This window comes from Plectropomus leopardus, chromosome 21 (assembly GCF_026936395.1).
Source record: "Plectropomus leopardus strain MGB_pleo_1.0 chromosome 21, ASM2693639v1, whole genome shotgun sequence".
NCBI lineage: Eukaryota > Metazoa > Chordata > Actinopteri > Perciformes > Serranidae > Plectropomus > Plectropomus leopardus.
The window spans coordinates 3,985,970-4,010,200 of NC_142196.1; the positions used below are offsets into that span (position 1 = coordinate 3,985,970).

The 24,231-nt window shown below is 38.9% G+C and overlaps 1 long non-coding RNA gene across 1 annotated transcript in view; it reads left to right on the forward strand.

The window, feature by feature from the left end:
* The first annotated feature begins 10,641 nt into the window (after positions 1–10,641).
* The window catches only part of LOC148185981 (uncharacterized), a 209,893-nt gene continuing 196,303 nt past the window's right edge, over positions 10,642–24,231 (forward strand). Inside the window, exon 1 of the long non-coding RNA XR_015775399.1 lies at positions 10,642–10,729. This is a non-coding gene — a long non-coding RNA (uncharacterized LOC148185981). The remainder of the gene's footprint in view (positions 10,730–24,231) is intronic.

The window sequence follows — 24,231 nt, forward strand, 5'->3', positions numbered from 1 at the left end:
ACAATCAGTAACTAATTAACCCACTGTCCACTGAGTTAAAAATTATAGTAGACTGTTTTCAAATCAAAATCCTAACATTTCATTTTAGGGCAAAAAAACTGTTTTGATGGTTTGGAAGTTATAAGCCTGTATTCTTATGATTTAGTGTTGTCAGGTCTCCCTCCTGACATGTAAGATGTTGCAGGATCCATCAACAAACCCAGTAAAGTGCCCCAACTATAAAAGCACACAAGGAAACATAACGAAAAACGCGGTGGATCACACTGAAAAAGCTAATTTTTACTTTAAAACAATAAAAAGTATAACAAAGCGACACTGTTTATCATGAGATCTGGAAATATATATATATATATATATAAGTTATAAGACCGATATATAAGACCTGTATATATAAGACCCGTCCACTGTGCATAATTTTCAATAAATGGCAGCAACAGTCAACAATAAAATACACTAAAAAAAAAGAAAATCATAAGAATCTTAGGCTCAGTCCTTTAAAATCTTTAATCTATCAATCCCATTTACACAGCAAGACCAATCATTTCCTATTCAGAAGAAAGGGGAAGAAAAGGAAAGAATTCTGCCTACACTACTGCTTCTTTGAGTGGAGCTGTAAAACTGCTGGATGGACCTGTGGTGGAAAGGTTAGACCTCAACCACAGTCTCCAGCCCAGGGGTTATGTATTTTGAGGGAATGGGGCAGGGGCTGAGATGTGGTTCATTGCATCCAGCATGTGCCGCAGTGACAGATGAGGCTTACCTAGAGAGCTGACCACTTCCATCTGTAACATGTCAAAACTGGAACACCGCATGTCCCAGAAACCTTGCTTGTCTGGGCTCCCAGTCAGACCATGACCACCTCTGCCCTTTGCTGCTAGGATGACATGTGAGAATATTCCCTTCTCCATCTTTTCCTAGGCCTCCTTGGGGTTGGGTTCCAGGGAGGCCAACAAGAATATTTTGAGCAGCAGTGCTGGTCAAAAACCTATCCTTTACCTACCACCTGACTGGCACTGAACCTTTCCACCTTTCTTTGTCAGGAGATGGCCTCCCGAAAAAGAAGCTAAAGCCAACAAGTGGTGCAGGCCCATGCCTCAGATGCTCACTTGTGAGTTTCCCAGTTTCAGGTAAGGGGACTCTTTGGCCATTGTAAAAAGGAAGTTGAATCTCTACGGACGTATGGTCATAGTCCGATTAGACCATTTAACTAGATTACTGTCCTTGTCCCAGTACACATGCACTTGGGGAGAATTGACTTATTGACAGAAGAATGTCTGACTTTGCCACGTTTGGTGGTGATATGCCCCCTTTCAACTAGTTGCCAGTGAGCCTTTTTCTAGTTGACCTGTTATGTCACATAACAAACAAGACAGCAACAGCAAACGGGTTGTTGAACAAAAAGAACTTGGAGAACTTTTCAGAGCTGTACATTTCGTAGGTACTCTACGCTTTACTTGGTACCTTTGTCCTGTTCTGTTTTCTTCCCTTCTTCTTCTTTTTCCTCCTCTATTGTTTGTCCCGGCTTTCCTCAACGAACTTATGCTGTTAGGTGTCCGGGTCAAAGCCCGGCACAGGGACTATGGAGCATGAATGGGCAGAATGCCTAGGCTGGTTTAGGTCCCATTGAAGTATATACATGAAGTGTAAATCAACCCCGAGGTGTGTTAGTCCGACTTCTAGAAATTCAGCTTACAGTAGTACAATTTCAGTCACACTAACATGTTTACATGTAATTTGAAAGTCTAGTCTTGGTTGGACCAACACAATAATTTGACATTTTCTAACATCATGTAAATGTATTGACTTTTGCAATGATTCTTGAGGGATCATAGTTTGCTCATCCAGTCTACATGTGCTTTGTGGACTTTGAGAAGGCTTACAATTACATCTCTGTCTGTGTCTTCTGGGGTCTTTACTTTTCAGCTGTTGTATAACCAGAGAAATACTTGTTTATAATCTTAAAAGAAACGTGCATGCTTGGAAAAAGTTGGACTCCCAGGGTTTTGCCTTATCCCTGATTTTGTTGGCTATCTTCATGGACAGAATCTGGTTGAGCGACCTACGGATTTGGTCTGCTTTATTTTTTAGAATGATGTAGTTTTGTTGGCTTTATTAAACAGTAACCTCCAGTATGTATAAACTTTCTGCAATTTTTGGACTACACAGCTGAGATACAATGCCAAAATCTACATTACATGAAGGTTTAGGGGAAGTTAGAGAGCCCAGAGCAGAAGTGCTGCTTTTATGCATTGAAAAGAACCTCCCATTAGGATGCCCCATAGGACTTCTGCCTCATTTCTGATGGATAACTTCCAGGACCAGAACAACCCAGGCCGTTGGTTCTATCCCAGTCTACTGCCAGCCACCACCTGAGTAAGTTAATGTTTCAGCTCAGCTGAGGAATACGCCATTAATGTTTACATCTTGCAATGCACGAGACTCTTGTTCATGAGTGGATGCATGCTTTGTTTCAAGTAATATATTTAGTGGGTGTAGTTGGGTAGAAAGAAAATATAGTACCCACATGAAACTGCTCACAGCAAGGTTTGTGGATTGTCTTTAGTAACCAGATCATGATTCCCTGAAAGACACATTGCATTTTTGTGGTTTGTTTTATAAAATTTATCAAAGCATTTTACTAGCAACAGTTGCATACACCCAAATTCCTTTATTATTCAGAATATGACAATATTCTGAATAATAAAGGTCATGTAAACAGCATTTTCTTTTAAAATATTCCAAATGAGGCAATTTCCGAATCTGATTAAGACGTGGGATATGTCAGTATTATATGGATTTTCGGAGCATTATTTGGGCATGTAAACAGCCAATGCCAAATATGCGTCTCAGCTGGGGTTTTTACTGCAGTTAGCGACACACAGTCTCTTGTTTGTTTACAGACAGCTCTTTGCGTTGTGATGGATACATTGTATACAAACCAACTTGCCAACAGTTTGCAAAGCTGTGGGGTAGAGATGCATGCCAAAGAAAAGCCACCATTTCTGAATGGAAGGAGGAACACACCTGATTTTAAACTTTATGAAAGACTTTGATATCAACAGGTTTTTGGATGTGCACAAATATCGCAGCACCGACCTTTTCAAGTCTAACAAGGCTAAGTCCAGGAAGCTTTGTAAAAATCCTGTTTTGATAAGAAGCAAAATGACAAGAGGCTCCAGCTGTTCTGCTTCTCCATGTTTTGACGTGATAAATGACATGTTAGGGCACATTAATCCGGGTATGCACGGCTGCATGTAAACAGGAATGTTAGTGGAATATTCATTTTAATTAGACATATAAAAAGATTAGTAGGAATATTATCTCCTTTGGAATAAGGGCAAAACTGGACTTTTTTATGCATGTAAACATATTCATGTTTGTAATTATTTCTTGACATAATAGAATTGATAGAATTAGCTTCCTTGATGGAAGTGGAATATTTTCACTTTCTCTTACCTCTACTGAATGTCTTTCTTCTCTTGGACCATCTCTTTTCACTGCTTTCAGAAAGGTGTTGTAGACAGAAAGTGCATGGAGAATATTATTTCCATGTCCTCATATCTGCTGCAGCCTCCAAATGTATTATCACATTGATAGAAGTCGGGATGAATCCAGTCGTAGCAGATGATCTGTCTTATTTGAAATTGTGAACATGTACAGAATATTGTTTGAGCCCCTTCACTTTCTTTTGAGCCACTTTGTCCTTTTCTCCTTCCCCATTCTCTCCAATTTCCTCTCACCTCCCATCTATTACTGCGGGCCTTTGACACAGCCTATTTAAAGGCAACTAAAATATTTCTATCCCACATTAAGGGTTCGTGCCTTGGATGGGTGACTGTGATGTGAGTCTTGTTAGTGCCTGACCCTCAGGGCGTCTCGCACAGGTGGGAAACCATCAACATGAATCTGCAGCGACAACAGCAACCATATAGCTGCATGCCTGCTTTCAATTTACATCTGCTCCCTGTTACTCTCCAAGCCCAAGAACATAATGAGCACAAACAACTCAGAGGAAAATTAGATAAATGAGGGCTATAATTGTGTTTGGAATTGCAATTACTGTTATCACAGCCTTTTGTCGCAGGGATTTAGTGTAGCCAGATGTGCTAATGGAAAAGACTGCCATTGTTTGAGTGGATTGGATCAACCCCACTCTGAGCTTCCAGCTCTATCGACTTGTAATTACTGAATTTTATTGACCAACCACAGCTGGTGCTGAGAAATAACAGGTAGTCTCAGACTTAGCAGTGCTGAGATGACTCATGTAGCCTGCAGGTGAGTTTGCTGACTGCAAAGGCACGGATCAAGACAATAGGTGGGGACGAGGAAAGAGTCACCTTTTTTTCATTTTACTTATAATAAGTTGAACCGAGCAATACGTAATTTAACTTCAAAATCTGTCATAGTGACTGCTCAGCTTAATAAAACCCATAAACAACTGACTTTTATGCAGGAGTTCAGAGTTCACTTTCTGTGTGGATGTGAGTGTGAGTGTTTTTTTTCTACACCTTACCATGTGCCTCCTAACCATCCGTGACCTTGGTGCCTAATCCCAACCATAGTGACAGTCGACACTGTAGTGTAAACATAGGGACCGTGCTGCTTCATCCCACCACATGTGCATTTGTTGTCACACGGTAACGGGCTGAGTCATCCCACCATGGCGTCAACCCACCGTGTGCATTTGTTGACATCACTGTGAGGACATTTCCGGAGGCACAAGGGTACCTAAAACGTCATGGGTTGACGTGAAAGGTCCTGACAGAATGGCACCATGTGACGAGTTAGGAGTGAGAACGTGTTGGTTACATTTTTATTTTATTACGTAGTGGTTTCAGCAAAGCTGTGGTTGATGGGTGGGTAGTTTTATGAAATGTGCACATGTAATGTATCCGTGGTTTGCAGAAACAAAAAATGCCAAGATTTTCTTTTTTTAATGTTTATTGCTGAAATAATGTGTCAAAAAGGGGGACATGTGAATAACACAAATGCAATAGACGTGCATACATGCATACATACATACAACATATATAAAGGCTATAACATGAAGCACTTATGATGTGTGATGTGTCTAGTAGAGATTATACATGAGATAATATAAGGTATTGTGTGTATGTGTGTGTGTGTGTGTGTGTGTGTGCGTGCGTGCGTGTGTGTGCGTGCGTTATGATATTTGTATGTAAGGGAGAGGTATGTGTCTGTGGTTACTGATTCTGGTGAGGATTGTTTGTGGGCTATGGAGCAGGATATGGAATATGTGGCAGAGATAGAAAAAAAAGCTGTGTCATTCTTAAAGGTGACATGAAATATATCTTAAATCACAATATGTCTTTAAAATAACACACTGATGTGGTGTGATAATAATTACATATCAGTTATTGTTATAAACAACCCAATATAACAAGCATTACTGTGAAAACATTTGCAAAGATGCTGTGATGGGGAGCTGGGCCCGACTGGTGCAGAAGGAAGGGAAAATTTTCCTCTGTCAACTGGACTGTAATAGGACACCTCCAATTTTGTAAAAGGTCAATTATTCCTTTTTGATTCATTGACTTTTGATATTTACAAAACCTTCCCAGAATGAAGTCACATGCATGATTATTACTATCAATATGACAGTGCCTACTCTCTTGTTGCCTGTGTAAATCACCACTGACACCAGAGACAGAGGTACGGCACTTGAAGAGAAAAAGATGTAACTTCATCCTGTGAATGTGCTCTGACACTGAGTTACTACTGCTGTTTCATTCTACCACCAAGAGTACAGTATGTTCTCTGACTCATCCTCTATCAGTCATCAAATAACTTCTCTTTTGTATTTATTTGTTTTGCCCCTATCTTTCAGTAAGTTATAAGCTGTACCTTTGCTGCTGTTTGTTCTGCTGCGATAGTGACAACCTGGAGTGTAGGGGAGGCTATGAAGTACATGAACGCTGTTTACCCAACTCTCAAAGCTGAAATAGAGTTTACTCACATCTCCCGGGGTGTTTATGAATTCAAGGGTCATTTCACAGGTCGCTGTCTTACACTGTGTTTTGTAAGTTGTGGGATCGCTTGTTTCGTTCGCCATATGTGGTCACAGCACAGCCATCAACAGACTACACGCGCTGGCTCGATGGAGACAAAAATCAAACATAACCTCCATGCAGCAAAGGAGGGGGGTGCACCTTACACTGGCTGGACAACTGGCAGTGTTTGAAACATGATGGATCGCTGATAATGTGTTAAGATAAAAGCCCACACATAAAAAGTAACAAATATGTAACTCAGCTCTTAAGTACAAATGACATTTTCCTTAAGGAAGCTTAGAAAGCAGTTTCAACCCTCTGAAACCTGGAGCAACATTGCTTTTCTTGTGCTGCTTTCAAATGCCTTTCACAAGTATTTAAATCTTTGAACCTAGAGCACATTGGTGTGTGATATCTTTTTTTAAAAAAATGGGATAGGCATTAAGCAATTTGTTGAGAAATGTTACACACACTGCAAGGAATTAGTAGATTCAGAAAATTATTTTTTAAAAGCTATAGACAAAAGTCAAGGGTGAAAAAAGGAAAAAGGGAGAAGAACACACTCTAAAATCTGACTACTTCATTTTTCTTAAAAAATACAGGAAACAGATTGCCTTGGAAAATGTAAGTAAATATAACTATTGATCTTCATGTATGTTTATTATAAGTTTACTTAAAATGTAGTCTTATTTACTTAATTTTGCAAAGTTGTTGCATTGACACAATAATTAAATCAATATTTCTAAGTTTAAACACCTTCAGTCAATTGTCCTATGAGTAGAGGCAAAAAGCCCCCCCCCCCAAAAAAAAAAAATCCTTTAAAAATATTTAATAAATACAGTTATATATCAATAAAACGAAACACTTATACATAAAGTTAACAAATATTAAGATTTAAAGTAATATTTACTTTTCTTTTTCAAGAAGATGATTGTAAGATCAACTTGTTGAATTTTACAGTGCATGGGCCTATATAAAATATAAAATTATGTAATAATGTAAAAATTATGTTATAATTTTTTTCTATTTTTTCATCGTTCATTGTTTTCTGTGTCTTCAACCCTATTAAACCTGAAGCAATGTATTTTTAATTGTGCTACTTTAAGGATACCTTTCATAAGCCGAAAAATCTCCAAAGTCCTAAGCAAATCGGTGCGATTTAATTAAAAAAAACAAAACAAAAAAGTGAAACAAAGGAAATAAGCAAGTTGGTAAGAAGTGTTCCATGAATTGCAAGAAATTAGTAGATTAAGAAAATGATTTTTGGAAAGCTAGGGAAAAACAGTATTGTAATTATTCTAATTACATATTTAAAATCAAGTTACAGAATTAGTATACATTTCTTCTTTATTTTTATTTATGAATTTATTTTTTGTTTTTCTTTGTTTTTTTGATGTTTTTAGTTAATTTTCTTGTACTTTTTACTAATTGCTTCCTATTTTGGGGGTAGTTTCTTTTTTAGTCTCTAATTTGCCTTCTTCCCTTTTTTAAAAAGAAACCCAACCAATTTGCTCAAGCTTTAAGGGGTTAACTAGTGTAAGAACTGATGGTGCTACCAACATCCCATAGTATAATTAGATCATAATTCCAAATTGCTATAATTATCTACATGCAAATTTCAAGTTATGAGAATTATACACGTTGTACTTTAGTTCTTGTATTCAGGCTCAGCTACTGTACTGCTAATCGATGAATTAAATATTGTGGCTGCCAATTATTTCTGAAACACTTCCCCTCCCTCTCAGCAGAAGAGGTGCTATAGGGCCCTCATCATGGGCTCCTAGCTGCCCAAAGTCATCATATAAAATGAGTTTAGAAAATTGACAGTACATGGATCCCTGATTATGTTTAATAGAAAAATTGCTAGAGTATTAAAGATAGAGCACAAAATGGTCAGGTTGCTCTCTTGTGCTCTGGTTGGTTGCTGCGTGGCTTCATAATAGTCTCTTTCTGTTGCAATTTCAGGTGATGACGTGGAGGCAATTTGTTCTCCATCAGCAGCCAGCCCTCAGTCAGCCCTCTGAATTTATCCCCCCTGCAAAGGATGTGCTTTAAAAGGCGCCCATGTACAAAGGTTCAGCAGTGGTCAACATGACATATTTTTTGGCCTTGAGGTTTAAAGGAATAGATTGACATATTGGAATGTGCGCTATTTTTTTTTTTTTTTACTGAGAGAAAAGAGTAAAACCACTTTTCTGTCTGTCTGCTAACCTGTTCAGATCCCCCATCATCAATTCAATGGACAGAACTTTTTTAGGATGTCTAGATCTATGATTACCGTCATCTGCCTCCACCCAAATGCACAGACTTATTTGATGGGATGTCTGTAAGCCACATCATCTAAAGTGGACTGTGGTAGAGTCACGTCCCCTCCTTAACAAGCATGGCCGGCCGTGTGGAAAGGAAGAAGCAGGGCACTTTTCAGTCTATAAATCCTTTTAACCCTTTGAAACCTATTTGGCTTGATTTCTTTGAAATACATGGGGGAAAAGCATTGAGAAACTCTCAAAAAATTACCCGAAAATAAGCAAAAAAAAGGTAATTTTTTTTTTTTAAATCAAATAAAAATAAAAACAAGGAAATGCCTAAAAATTAGATAATAACTCTAATTTTAAATATATGATTCTGATAATTATAAATATATTTGATTTTAGCAATGTTTCCCCAGCTTTTGAAATTTAAATTTCTAAATTATGAATTTATTACAAATTGCAAGACAATTCTCGCTAAGTTTCTTATTGCTTTTTGTTGCCATGTTTTCAAAAGAAATCAAGCCAATTAGCTCAGGGTTCAAAGGTGTGAATACTTGTGAAAGACATCTGAACTCGGGCTGGGGCGACGCGTCGACGTAATCACAGCACGCCTCACGTCGCTCCGTTTTACACAGCGCGCGTAAAGAGAGGGTGAGCAGCGGGGAGCGTGCTGTTTTTTGTTTCGGCGCTCGTATAGAGCGTGCACACTGCTCACCCGAGCAGCGCTTGTCAGGCGCGTCTGAGCTGCGTGTCAGCTGCAGCACATCTAGAGAAACGGTGACTCGACGTTTTTTCACGGTGACGCTCGTGTTTGTTGACTATACCACTTTACACTGCAGTTTAAAGTCTCTCTCTGTCACAGAGATGAGGAAATACAAAGATATTTGTTTTACCTCAACTTCCTTCCTTCCCTTTCAAAACAAAAGCTATCTGTCTGTGTGTCTGTGGACAGAATACCATCAGTTGCTGATACAATGCATTTTATTTTGAAACATTTACAGGATGGGCTTGTCAGCTGTGCAGGAGCTTGTATAACTTCATAAATGAGTGGAATATGTGCTTATAAATGTGAAAATACAGCACTCATATCAGCAGGCAGCTGTATGCCTTAAGGCCCAGTTAGGGCTGGACTATTTTGATGCAGAAAGAATGTATTAGTTATTATTATTTCTGTTATTTCTGAGAAGTTAGAGTGTTATTCAAATTGAACTAATTTTACTGTAAGATGTTTTGTTGGGCTGCTAGATTTTAGGTTTGTTACTGTAACAAAGAGAAACTGTTTTGTTAATCCCCCTAGAAGTGATTTGAATTTCAAATTGTTTTATTTGTTTTGCTGTTGGATTGTTAAATGTAGATTGCACTACATTCCTTTTACTTAAGTGGAACAAGCTCTTGCATTAATTTTATTTTGGAGAGACTTTATATCAGACTGTAAAACACAGATTACCAGTTAATACTGGGCTATATTTTGTTGGGGGATAATGCCACAGTATATAACAAGTTTTAAAATGTTATTTTTTGTATATTTGTTGTCATATTAATCGAGTAATAAAAAAAAAAAATAGTTGGATCAATAAAAAAATAATTGATAGATTAATCATTTAATCAAAAAAATAATTGATAGATTAATCGAAAAAAAAATAATCCTTCGGTGCAGCCCTAATCTGAAAGCAGCAATAGAAAAGTGACATCATACAGGTTTCAAAGGGTGAATGAATAATTAAAAAAAAGGGTTCTAAATAGTTTTTAAAGAAGTAAACACACCAAGATAATGTATTACTCATAAATGTCAAAAAGCTATATGAAAGATTTAAAGCTTTTACTTAGATTTTTTTTTACAAAAATACCAGTTCTTTGAAATGTCACTGGAAAATGAATAAAGGAAATACTGTTTTGATTTGATTTTCTAGAGATAAAATCTGATTAAAATTCATATTATTGATTATATTCACAAAATATTCATCTTTGGAGGTTTTCACCATACTTTTTCCTGAAATGAAGGTTGCAATTAGTTTTCTGGTAGTCTGAAGTGTCAGTAGGAACACAGAAAGTCCAAGTAATCAGTTCCACCAGCATTCTGCAGGCAGTTTGTGTTACTGTTTCAGCCTGAAATCTCTGATTTCACCACAGCTGGTCTGAATAATTACACTGCAAGTTGCAATATTTTTAGGCTTTTTTTTAGAGTTTGTATTTCTTTAAAGTTACTGTTACAGAGGATTACATCCTGAAATTATACATTTTCAGAGCAAATATTGGTTTAAGATAAAACAAATATTTGAACAATTTTTTTTAGCTGGTCCAAAGTTTTGTTTGTCAAGTTGGAGCCGATCAGGAAGATTTAGAAACAACAAGGCTGACGGAGATTAGACGGACCAACATGATTGTAAACACAGTGATGTACAGGAAGAATAGGATACATTACAGATAAGAGAGCGACCACCGTGTACTTCACAGCTTCACCATCAGGTGAGGGACAGCTCGGTGTGCCTCCAACAGCTTGGCAGCAGCTGTGACACTTTATAGTTTGTAGAGTTAAAAATCTGCAATAGTTACTTTGTACAGCAATCTGTGTCCAGTTTCTGAAGTGGTTTTAACTTTTATGCGTGTCTAAAAACTGTGAGAAAAACAGCACAAAGGAAAGGACATATATATTAGTACTCCACAACACCTAGAAAAGCACTTGCTGAAAGAGAAACTAAAGCATATTTCTGTAGAGAAACTGTGACAGCTGTTTGGAGGCTGTGTGCGACACGGGGCGCGTACTCGAATGGCTGCTGCAGTCATGTTGCTGCACTATCAGTGGTCCGTGCGCTGACTTTATGTTCAGTATCCCACTGTCTGGCTACCTGCAGAAAGTGCAGGTCCGCTACAAACTATCCAACGTGGTCTGCCTATGGCGAGGGGGAGGAGGGCTCTGTGCATCAGCTGTGTGTTTGAGAGTGAACGTACTCCAGTGGTAACTCACTTCACATCGACTGTAATAGCAGATAACTTTGGTCTTGTTGAGAGAACCATCCGGTCATTCAAAAAACCCCTTTCTTTAACCATTTCTGTACACTGAGGTTTGTTTCTGCTGCCATCGACAATGTTACTGCTGCACCCAATTTCCCAAACTACGGGGTGGGCCGAGGGTCATAATGACAGAATGTGCATGCATTAATCGCGCGTCAAAAAAACGTGTGGCATTAAAATGAATTTGCGTTCACGCTTATTGAGACGTTAAATTTGACATCCCAAAAAAAATACTCTACTATGATAAATATTTTGTTTAAAATGGTTCTTCAATATCAGAATCAGAATCAGAATTACCTAATCTATCCCCAATGGAAAAATTGTGGTTAGTTGGAGTTGCTCTTTATTATACAAAGTACAAGTAAGTACCATCACAAGTGTAAACAATAGACAATAGAAATACAGAAACAGCAAACAATTGGCACTAGTGTGTAAATATTTAGAAGTAAAGTTGTGTATAATATGACGGGTATCTAAAGTGTGTAAAAATAAAAATGTAAAGAAATACAGTAATAAACAATTAGCAGTAGTAAGTGAATATTTAAATTGCAATATGGATGATTTGCTTTGTGTGTAAAATTTAAAACTGTGTCTTATGTTACAATGTAATGTATAAAACTAGTATGTAAGTTAAAAATATAATAAATATGAATCTGTGTGCCATAAATTCACATAAAAAGTAAAAAGAAAAAACATCGCTCTTGGTCTAGGTCTTGTATTTCCACTGTGTTTTACAAACCAGTGTTGTGAATATAAATCACTGAAACATGTGTAGCATGTGTTGGCACTTCCCCACTATATACCGTGAAAAATATCTCACTAAGATGTATAGCACGGCAATTTAACACGAGGGGAGGGAAAGACAACACAACAGGCTTGTGTAAAATATTGAATCAGTATTTTAACTTGTATATCAAAGCACTCACTTGCAGGGATTCTCTGAACACACATCCTGAGTTGCTTAACCCTCTGAAACCTGGAGCGGCATCACTTTCTTTGTGCTGCTTTTAGAAGCCTTCCACAAGTATTTAAACATTTGAACATTAGGTAAATTGGTGTGGTTTCTTTCAAAGACATGGGAGAATTACCAACTTGGTAATAAATGTTTCAAAAGTTGCAAGACATGAGTATATTTAGAAATTATTTTATTATTATAATTACATATTAAAAATATCTTGCAAAATTCTTAGAATTTTGGGGCACTTTTTCCATGTCATTTCTGTGTTTTTTACTATTATTTTATTTTTTAATCTTTTTTTTTATTTAACTGATTTTTGGTTAACATTCTGGTATTTTTTTTTTAATGATTTCTTCTGTCGCTTAGTGCCTTCTTCCCATGTTTTTGAAAGAAAAAAGGTTTCAAAGGTTTAATGATTAATAATATCGCAAACTTTATGTATTGGGTATGTAATCAAGCAAGTGCTACAAAAAAATTGTTGACATCCACAGTGCAGGCCTGTGTGTGTTGCTGAGTAGAGTCCTCCTCACTAAAGTACCCCCACTCCCCGCCAAGAGCTGACCCGTATCATTAAGGCGGCACCGGGAGGAAGGGGATTCTCCAGAGATCACAAACCCTCTCTGAAGCTGCTGGGGGGGGTGTCGGCCATCCAACTCCACTAACAGGGTGCCTGAGAGAACCTTTCTGGGTTTTTAATAGAGAGCCCCCTTTACTCCACGCACACACAAATACACACACACACACACACACAAACACATCCATGATGAAAGCTTTTTGGGAGAATGTTTCATCTCAGTGTGCCTTCAGTGAGATGGGAAGAACAGGAGTACAAGTTTGAAGATATCTTTATGTGTGAGGTCTGTGTGAAGAGTGTGTGTGTGTGTGTATTCGTGTGCACGTGCGTGCGTGTGTGTCTGTGCTTAAACGTGAAGTGTTTGTAGTGTGCGTGCGTGTGTCTGCACACACACCTGACGGCCCTGAGCTAGCTCCTCACCAGAGTATGAGTTTCACACGCATTTCATTTCCTGCAGTCAGCATCAATTCAAACCCTCCGAGGAATTAACTCCTATCTACCTGCTTGTCGTTTTCTGCTGTCGCTCCAGGTGCACCTCACACACACACACACACACACACACACACACACACACACACACACACACACACACACACTACTGCACTCACACACATGCTTTAAAGGTTTTCAGCCTCTCCAGTCAGTCTGCAGACTGTGCACAGGAGAAAAGACAAGTCACAGTGATGGATGGTGTGCACAGCTGTCTAACACACTATACTATTAATGCATTATTGATTAATGTCTGTCATGGCCTCCCACTATATAAGTACCCACACGTGTTCCTGCCCAGCCCTCCTCCATGCTATCATTAGCAACCGACACTAATTTGGCCCTGAAGGGTTACGTTGGAGTGATGTTAAAAATAGTTCTACCTTCGCAGGAATTTGGAGGGTGGTGTCAGTGTTTTTAAGATGGAGCTGCTGATAAAGCTAAAAATACTGCTGACATTTTGCAATATGATCTGTATTTTTATATGTCCTGTAATTTTGTGATGTGATATTTTTGAAAACAACTGTTCAGTGTGGCCACCACAGTTGTTTTATCTCTGTCCAACAATTCAATCAGAGAAAAATGTTAGGTGTGCACAATATTGGATTTTTGTTGATATCTGATATGCAGATATTTTCCAACTAATTTTGGACAATTGCTGATGCAGATACCAATATATGCACGTGCATGTATGCATTGTTTATCCACCTTATTGCAGATAACATCAGGTCTCCTCTGTAGTAAAACTGACCAGCCCGTCATTCTAAAGTTGTCAGCTTTTGCAATGTTTTCGGCTTAAGATCCCGGCACTAAAAGCTATCTTTTGCATCCACATGATGTGCTGCTAATCGGCATCAGCTGATAACGCAGCAGGATGGCACAGCGTCATATTCAGACAGGTGGCATCAGGTGATAGTACAGCCAAATGGAACCTATGGAAGCATCCATATGAGATGCCACTTGACAGCGTCAGGTTGAAGCGCTGCCAGTAATGATGTGAAATAGAACAGGAGGGTGCCTAAAGGGCGGGCAGCAGGAGCGGTGGATGGGTGCAACAAACCCTGGACTTTTGTGCAGGAGTTCGGTGTTCACTTCCCGTTTGAATGTGATGGGAGTTTTTTCTACAATTTAACATGTGCCCCCTTCCCCTTATTTTAATGATCTATGTCAGCATGTGCGTTTGTTAATGTCATTGGTTGATGTTGATTGGTTTCCATGTGCTATTGTTGCCAAAACATAATCATGTGCAGGGTAATCCCACTATGTGCTTGTGTTGACATGTAAAGAGCAGAGCAGGTAGAGCAGCGGTAAAGTTACTATGGTTGGGTTTAAGAAACATGCTTGGGTGTCTTTGGGTTCAGGCAAGCTAAGTGACTTTGGTTAGGTTTACAAATCATAAAACATGTTGATGACTTCCCTTAAATGACATAAAAGTCACATGGTTTCACATGATTCCACACTCTGATCTATTAGGGAAAGTTCTGGAGAAAAGTCTTGTGTTTTGTGGCCCACCAACCCTACTTGCATAAGTATTGGACTGCTTCCATCTTTACTCCCGCCAGTGCATTGGTTACGTGATCAAGGCTGTCCAAAATACTGAAGTTATTATTTGCTCATGATTACATAGGATATACAAATTTTGGTGCATTACTTTTTGTAGAAAAAAAACAGTGCGTGCTACATGTAACGATGCTGGACGAATCACTCAACTCAGTGGAGTGGGCGGATTCCACGTGTGGCAACTAGTAATGTAGATTGGAGTCTGTGAGCTCAAGCAGAGATGAGCAACAGGCCACAGAGGTCTGGTGAGCTCACGTCTCTCTTTCTCCACACCCCAAGTATGTTTTTTTTTTACCTTTTCTAACTTGTCTACAGCTCCATCTGACGCTGACCAAAATTACATCACTTGAGGACATTTATCAGACTTCACATTTCTTGTTTGGAGGCAGAAGCCTTTATAAAACTTTTTCACATTTGTAATAGTACCCCCCAAAACCTGAAAACACATTTTTGTGTGTTTCTCTCTAATGACCCTTAACCTGGATCTTTCCACAATCTGAACTTCAAAGTTTCCCTCCAGACACATTTTACTTTGTTGTGATTCATATTTGGTTTTAACATGGTTTTCCTACATAGTCCTCAATTCTCATTGAGAAATGCTGGATTTCTCCACTCCGCTGGCCAACAACTGCCGCTTGCACCAGGTTTCGCTTTTGCGTTCCTCTTTCCAGAACAGCACCTGCCCCTAAACACTCATCCTTGCAATGGTTCTCTGCACACACATCCTGAGTTACAAACCGCAGTGTTTGCCATGCTGCAATCTGTTGCATTCCTTCCCCCAAAAGAGTACTTGGAACTTGGATCCTGATCAGTGCCAAAATTCAGGTCCAGGAACATGCTCCCAAAGCAGGGGCAGTACAGTGGAAACAAACAGGCGACATAGGTACATGTTAAGTCACGGGTAGTTAAGCTCTTGAAGTAGGAAAGGCCTGTTACTGTTTCTACCCCTTCAGTCACCCCCATCAGGTCAAAATGACTCCACAACAACTTCTCTAACCTGTAACAGACCAGAAAAAGTGCACATACTGCTCTCATTATGACTTGTGTCCAATCAAGTAAAATCGCTGCAAGATAACACATTTACAAATCATTGCCTAATCATTAATTATGTTAAAAATCACAGAGTTGATTATTACTCACTGTCAGAAACTATAAATATATACATGTTCTCTGTGTGGACTCCACTGTTGGCATCTTTAATCCACTAATTATGACAAAGTTAGAAGCTTGTTTATTTGTTTTGTAGATCATGAGGGACTTCATTGTTCAGAATCTGGAAAATTGTCATTGGCCTTACCACTCACAACAAAGGAAATTAAAATCAACACAATTAAGAAAAGACAAAGTAATGAACAATGTAACTTAAAAAAAAACAAGCAACCAAACAGAAAACAATTAATTACAACATACCGTGCACAATTTTAGTTGGTGATGGAGGCTGATGATGATGATGAGGGTCACTGATCAATAATTTCTGTGGTACCTTCATGCATTTGTTGCACTTTCCATTACATTTGCTGAGCACATTGGAGCTCTGTAGGCTCAACACATTCTCATCCCAACTGATCACATGATGCTGCTCTGTCAGTGACCTCCTGCATCTATTTTTCACACTTTAGGTATCCTTATGATTTCAGCTGTTTACACTCACCGTTGATGCCGTCACGATGATGTCAACAAATGCACATGGTGGGATGACACAGCATGTTTACACCAGCATATAATAAAAACACCACCGGTTTTGTCTGAGTGCGTTCTCATCTGACACCTTCCATCAGTGTTCGTGTTGGATGCAGAAGGTGGCTTTTGGCGTCAGACTCATACCCCAAAAGCACTGATAGAGCGGACATATTTGATGAGTTCAGAGTGAGAACCGGCTGTTGGATTTAATGGAGCATCTCTTTGTTTACAGCAAGACAATAGACAAGATTTTTTTTTATTTTATAGAATACAAATGTAAAAAAGTTGTCTACAGAAGTCCATTTTGAGTGTAAAAAAAGTCATTCTGCATTTGGAGCTGAGTGGACATAGTAAGTTCCAGTCATCAGGCCAGTTCAGATATATAACACCTCATTGACACACTTTGGTCAGTTAGTTATTCACTGGAACAGGAACCTCTGGGGGTCTCTGAGGACCGGAACCACTGACTTAGCAAAAATGTAAACGATAAAACCCATCGAGGGCATGGATGAATTACCAAATGGGCCCACAGGGCACAGGGTGCATCACAGCGACTGTGTGAAGTGACTGCTGTTGAATTCAATATGACAGGCTTAAAACTCCCTCGGAAAAATGCAAGAAATAGCCAAAACATTAACTTCGATGTTGTCACAAGAAGGAAGCAATTATGGCATCTTTAATTGGAGAGTTGATTACCTTAGACAAACATGGGAGCCCCACATCTGCTGAAAGACATCTTTAAACTCTGTAGTCGTGATTTCACTTGACCACCACATGCAGCTGGGAAGATGAGAATTACGTGAGCTATTTGGTCCTGAACCAAAATATTGAAAAAATAACATTTTGACCAGGGGAAGAGGGGGATAGCCGTAACAATTAATCCTCTGATAGCAATAAATATCTGAACCAGATTTTATGGTGATTCCTCTAAAAGTTGTCAAGAAATTTTGTTAGAAAAAGAAATTCAAGCTCAAAGGAAAGGGTATAATCTTTGGGGACCATTGATGTTTGTGCAAAGTTCTATGGCAATCCTTCCAGTGGTTGTCAAGATATTTTAGTCGTGACGAAAGAGATGGACCACTAGATAGACATTGCTGTCCCTAGAGCCATGACATAAACATGGCTAAATATATATACATATATATATATATATATATATATATATATATATATATATAATGATTGAGTTCTGTGCAGAGTTTCCGCCAGACAATTATCAGCAAGGAGGTCGATGGTTTTCATGGTGGGTGACGGGTCCACTGTCAGTGTGTTTGTGAGAGAGAGAAAAGAAGAGAGTGAGAGCACACCTTCAAAAACACAACATCACGACATGGGGGCAATGTTGATATTATGGCAGGCTGCCAAATATACATGTTTGTTAAGTCCTGGACTTTGTTCGGATTGTTCTCAAACTAACTGATTGAGTCAGTGATAGACCAGCAACTTCCATGTTCTGCAAGGTTGGAAATGATTTGCTCCACAACTGTAGTGTTTTTGCTCAGAAAGTTCTGGACACCTCTGTTCTGCAGAGTAGGAGTGCAATAAAAAAGGTTTTTCCTGAACCAGTACTATACCAAGACCAATGGAAGATAAAATTGAAAAATGTATTCATATCAATGTTATAATGTGGTATATAAAAGCTATTTAAGACTGACTGAACGAAGCGAAAACATCACAATATCTGCCTCTTTAACCCTTTCAAACCTGGCTCGACATCCCTTTTCCTGTGCTGCTTTCTGACAACTTTCACAGGTATTTAAACCTATTAGATGATTTTGGAATGAGAACAAGCCCTTGTAGCCAGTGGTACTGTGTGTTTTTGGTAACTTTGTGGACACAGTTTTATGGGCATTTTATGGCCCCTACTCCCCAGAAATGGGACTTCCTTCTCCCATGGAAAGTCTCTGTCCTGAAGAGGCAGCTGATTTGGACACATGCTGCTGGATGATGTGCAGGAATCCTGTTTAGAAAAAAAAGACAAACATATTTTGTAAAACTAAAGAATACATTGACAGTGAATGGTTTATCAACTAGCAATTAGTTATACGAATGCACATGTTAGGAGACAGGGTTCACCATACCATCTGGGTCTGATGCTGTGCGCATTTATTTTTAGTCACCACCTCATTCTTAAGTGGCCGAAGCTGTCAGTGTTATAATGCAATTAATTTTTACTGCAGCACATTCTCATGAAAATACCTTGAAATAAACAGCTTTCTTCCTCTGGGATATTGAAAGGCAAGACATCAAAGGAGTGTGATGCACTGAAGGTGAGAGCTCTCCTCGCATTAAATAATACAGCTATAAAGATCAAAATTTAATGCATCGCCTACTCATCAGGACTCATTTGTGATTTAAAGCACTTCTCCAGGAATAAAAACAGCCTAATTTCAGAATGGAGATCATGCTCAAATTGCTTGAAAGTAGGTTTGAACTGCTTTTTTGTGGCAGAACAAAGGTAAGATATTCCGAGTCTATTTTAATGTCTACTTTGAAATAAATTAAGCTCATCAAATATGGGGGTTTATTGATGCAGAACTTTTTGCCCTCCAAATCAGTGTCTATTTGATCTAACATAAAGGAGTTATCTCCCCCATACTGGCTTTGCTCACTTCTTACAGGGAATTTAACGACTATATCAAACACATGAAACTCATCATCTCGAGAGTTTCAGCCATGCTAATGCTGTAATCCAATTAGCAAAGTCATGTTTGTAGATTATGAGCACTCACTCCAGACTTTCAAGCCATGTTAGTTCATGCACACAGAATGAAAGGAATTTAAAGATAATATCATCATTCTCATAATGTGATATTTTGGCCTCACTTATAGTGTGTCTCTGTGAAACACTGGGGGTGTTTAATTATTCAGAGAACACCGTGCTCTGCTAATGTCTGTTTTGTTAATCCTTGGGTTTAAAACCACTTCTTATAGACACAGGGAGAGCATATCTGCTGAAGTTCCATACTGTCTCATTATCAGTGGCTCACTTAACCCTTTGAAACCTGAGCATATTGGCTTAAAAAGATACAAAACAAAAAGAAATGACATGAAAAAAGACAAAATTGGAAAAAATTACTTATTAACATAAAAATAATTGTTTTGGTTTTTTTTATAATGTTCAATTATAGGCTTTAGTGCTTTGGACATTTTTTTTTTTTTAAAGATTATTCTTTTTTTTCCCAAATCTGTTTATTAAATTTTTCAAACAAGACATTTAAGGACAGTGAAAAAAGAAAGTAATAATGAGTCAAACTAAAGGGGATTTAACAAAAGTATCTGTAGCAAGTGAAAGAAAAGGCAATTCGAAACCAAGATAGGGCAAGACAAATACTACAAATCAAATCAGTACCCAGACAAAAACAAAAACTTAAACTTAAAAATCAATTAAGATAAGTGGCCTAAAGCAACAAAATAAATAAATAAATAAACATTGAAATGTAAACTGTTGTTGATTGGACAACTGTCTTTCATATCACAATTTAATGTCTCTTAAATACATGGTCAATCATTCTGGAATATCTGGAAAGTCCAGCTCTTGTACATGTTTGAAAAAGGGGTCCCACATCATGTAAAAAAAAAAAAAGAAAGAGAGTGTGTGAAGAGGGTTTCAGAGACTTCCATTGAAGTAATATCAGGCGTTAGCAGCGTGACAAAGGCTGGAAAGTTTGCTTAAATGGGATAGAATGGCACTGTGGGTGGGCTTACACCGAATTATGCAATTATAGCATTAGGCTAAGGATTTGGGGAGCGTGTTCATTTTAATGGAACTGATTCGGGCGACTAAAGATAGATTCAGTACCGACCATCGGTCAAAGTCTTCTTGCACACGAATCAGAATGGGAGCAAAAATAGCTTTATGTAGGTCTCTAAATTTGTCAGTTACCTGAGCTCCTAGATAAGTGAGGCAGGGATTTGAAATCTTAAATGACAGGCTGTGTAGTGGATACTCATAAGCAGCCCTATTTAATGAAATAATTCACTTTTATTTAAATTTAATTTATAACCAGATATAGCACCATGAGTCAAAAATGGTAAGAGCTGCAGGGATAGACACTGAAAAATTGGAAATATAAAGGAGAAGATCATCAGCATATAGCTAGACTCTCTGTTCCAGTCCATTCCTGAAGACGCCTGTAATAGATGGGTCACAGAGGAAACAGCTGCAGAAAGTTCAGTCCCAGTAATTGGATTTTCCAAAGTTTTAACCATTTCAGGGTGAACAAAAGGGATTTTAAGTGTAAAAATTGTCAAAGTCTTGTGTGTCTGAATGAACCTTAGATGTGTACAACAAGACATAGTAGTTCTTAAATTCCTGATTAATTCTTTTGGGGTCTATTGTGATACCTGAAGATGTTTGAATTTGCGGGATTTACCATCTTTGTCACCCTGCTCATAATAACTAGATCTGGACTTGAGGAGTAGTTCAGCAACATAGTCTGCCATCAGTGTGTTAAATTCTGATTAGGGAGAGGGGTTCCTTATACACATCTGGGGTTGGTGAGGTAGCATATATATTGTCTTGTTGGGCAATACGGTTGGTTAGTCCAGCCAATTTTTCCCTCTTCTGATTTTTTTTTAGTTTACATAAGAGACTATCAGCCCACTGATGTAAGCTTTCAATGTCTCCCATAGTACAGATGCAGAGATGTCCGGGGTTTTATTGATACTCAAAAACATATCAATTTAATTCTACAAAGTTTTCATCTGACAGCAAACGCTTGTTAAAGTGCCAGGGAGGACGTAGTTGAACACAACCATCAAACCCAATACTTATAATGACAGGGGCGTGGTCAGTGATGACAATAGCCTCATATGAACATGAGCTTACAGAAGTTAGGAGTCTATTATTGACGAAAAAATAGTCTATCCAAGTAAATGTGTGGTGCACCTGGGAAGAAAATGAGTATACTTGGCTAGTAGGGTTAAAGAAATGCCAGGTATCTGAAAAAACTCATCCATGAAACCTCTGATTAGCTTAGCAGAATTTGAAAGTGAGGTGGCCTTCGTGGACGACCGGTCTAGCTCTGAGCTTAGCCAACATTAAAGTCTCCTCCCAACATAAGCAAGGACATATCTGGAAGATTAGAGAAGAGCCGTCTAAAAAAAAATCTGCACTATCCCAATTAGGGGCATACACATTCACCAGTAAGACTGGGGTATCAAACATCCTGCCAGTGACCATTAGATCCATTTGGATCAGTGACCACATCAGAGCATATGAAGGGAACTGATTTTGTAATAAAATTGCAACCCCTCTAGACTTATTATGAAATGATGAATAATAGGCATATCCAATCCACGTACTCTTAATCCTCGAATAAACAGATGGCTTTAGGTGTGTTTCTTGGAGGTAAATTATTTGAGCCCCCAAATATTGAAGGTGTTGTAAAACCTTGCTACACTTTACTGAGGAATTAAGTCCCTTGCAGTTCCAACTAATAAACCTTAGTTCTAACAAAAACTCGACATTGCTACCATGGCTGAAATATGACTCGTAAAGGGCTGAGGTGGATTCCCGTCTTTGAGTTTCACAGGGTCCGGTGGGCACGATCAAGCAGGGGCTTCTCGGTCAGTCCAAGCAGATGCTGACGAAGCTGGGCAATAAAAACAGTGGCATGGGGTCCCTCCTGTCCCTCTGGCACCCCCAGCACACTTATATTATTACATCTGGATCTGGCCTCCAAATCTTCACATCTGTCATCCAAACGTTTCACCTGCGATGTCAGCGTGCTAACGGTGGCTTCCAGTTCGTTTATCCGGAAGCTATGGTAGATTGTGACACGCTTAAGTTTACCAATCGTCACCTCATGAGCATCCACTGCACGCTGGAGTGGTTCGATTGAGTTCCTTAATTCTTGTCTCACAGATGATATTTCAGAGCGCAGGCTCAGGAGGTCAGTTTTCCCGAATATATTGTTCTTAGGGGTGTCCATCATTGACTGCAGCAGCATAGCATCAAGGGCGTTAGTAGCGTTAGCATCCTCTGCTACCGGTGTGATTTGCTTGTTTTGGATGAGAATTAGACATCGTTGTCGATTAAGAACCAGAGTGAGTACGCCAGAAGGTTCAACAAAGCTGTACAATAAATAAATGTATTTGAGTCACATTCTTTCGGAGCAGTTTAGGAAGCCTCTACTGTCCTCCGTGCTCCATAGCGCCCCTCCATTTAAGATTATTCTTTTGGGCTTTTATTGCCTTTAGTTGTCAGGACATTGTGAGTGTGAAAGGGGGAGAGAGAGAGAGGGGGAGACATGTAGCAAAGGGCCAAGGCTGGATTTGAACCAGCAGCCGTTGCGAGGAGGACACAGCCTCTGTACATGGGGCGCTGCTCTATCCACTGAGTCAGCAGGCGCCCCCTTTGACATTTTTCTAATGGCTTTTGAGATCAATATTTTTTAATTTGTGGAAGAGTTATTGCCAAGTTGCTCACTGCCCTTTAGCCCATTTTTTTCAAAGAAGGAGACCAATTTGCTTAGCTTTCTTAGGTTTAAATAGTTGTGAAGGCGTCTGAATGCAGCACCGGAAAAGTGATGTTGATACAGGTTTCAAAAGGTAAAGCAGCATGAATGCATTTTTGGCCACTTGAAGGCAACAGAAAAAGCTGAAAACACAACATCGAACAATGTTGTCATTACATACAGATTGAAGGCTAACATTTTAAGTTAAACCTGCTACTCCAACATCCCTTGGCCTGGAGGCTGGGTTATATATACTGGCTGTGTTTAATTAGGAACAGCTGAAGTGAGTTGCCTTGATGAGGTGGCTGTGACTCATGCTGAAGTTTGGGGAAATAGGGTGATTGGAAAACTGCTGAATGGGAGCTGGGTGACTGGGCAGGCAGAAGTTAGCATGTGACCAGTAATGCAGAACTGTGCCAAGCATGTTTTCTCATTTTGTAGCCCCTTTCCGTTGTTGTATTTGTTTTGGATATCATATGCTTTTAAATTGGCAGCATGTTTCTTCTAATTGAAATGTTTTGGGCTGGTGCAGTGCATTTGCCCTTGTTGACCGCCATCTCTCTTCCACTATACATAATGTCGATCCATTGTTTACTTAGGAGATACTTATTAGTGCAGCTCCAATACTGTTGCTCCTCACACAAGTGTTTGTCACCATGGATATTCGGAGCAAAGACATCAGCATTTTGGGTACCTTGACTTCTCATTGAAGAACAGAGCAGAAACATAGGGGTTCGTACCAATGACAAAAATAATGCAGCGTATAATGCAAAACCTTTATTGGTTTTTTTATTTGATTTGTTGTCAGAAGGATGCAAAGTATTGAAATGTTTCTGGCTCTGCTCAGATTGAGACTTTTTTTGATTCAGTCAGTGTAATTCTCTCAAAGATCAATACCACATCTTAACATATACACACACACACATTATGAATATCCATTCCTCTGTATGTCATGCAGAGGTAATAATGGTGCACTGGAGACCAGCGTGAGACAAATGAAATGAAAACAGTGAAAGGCATACAGTTCATTTCCCTGTGTTACTCGCATTAGGTGCAGGTATATGCAACATATTGAGACACCGGCTGTGTCAGAGCTGAAAGGTGGGGGGTCATAAATTATGGAATGCACCCCTGAAACACAGTGTGATATATTGGGAAACGCCACATCTAACAGCGGAGTATGAGGCATACTGATGTCACAGACGCTGTGTCGATGATATATGCAACAAGCTGT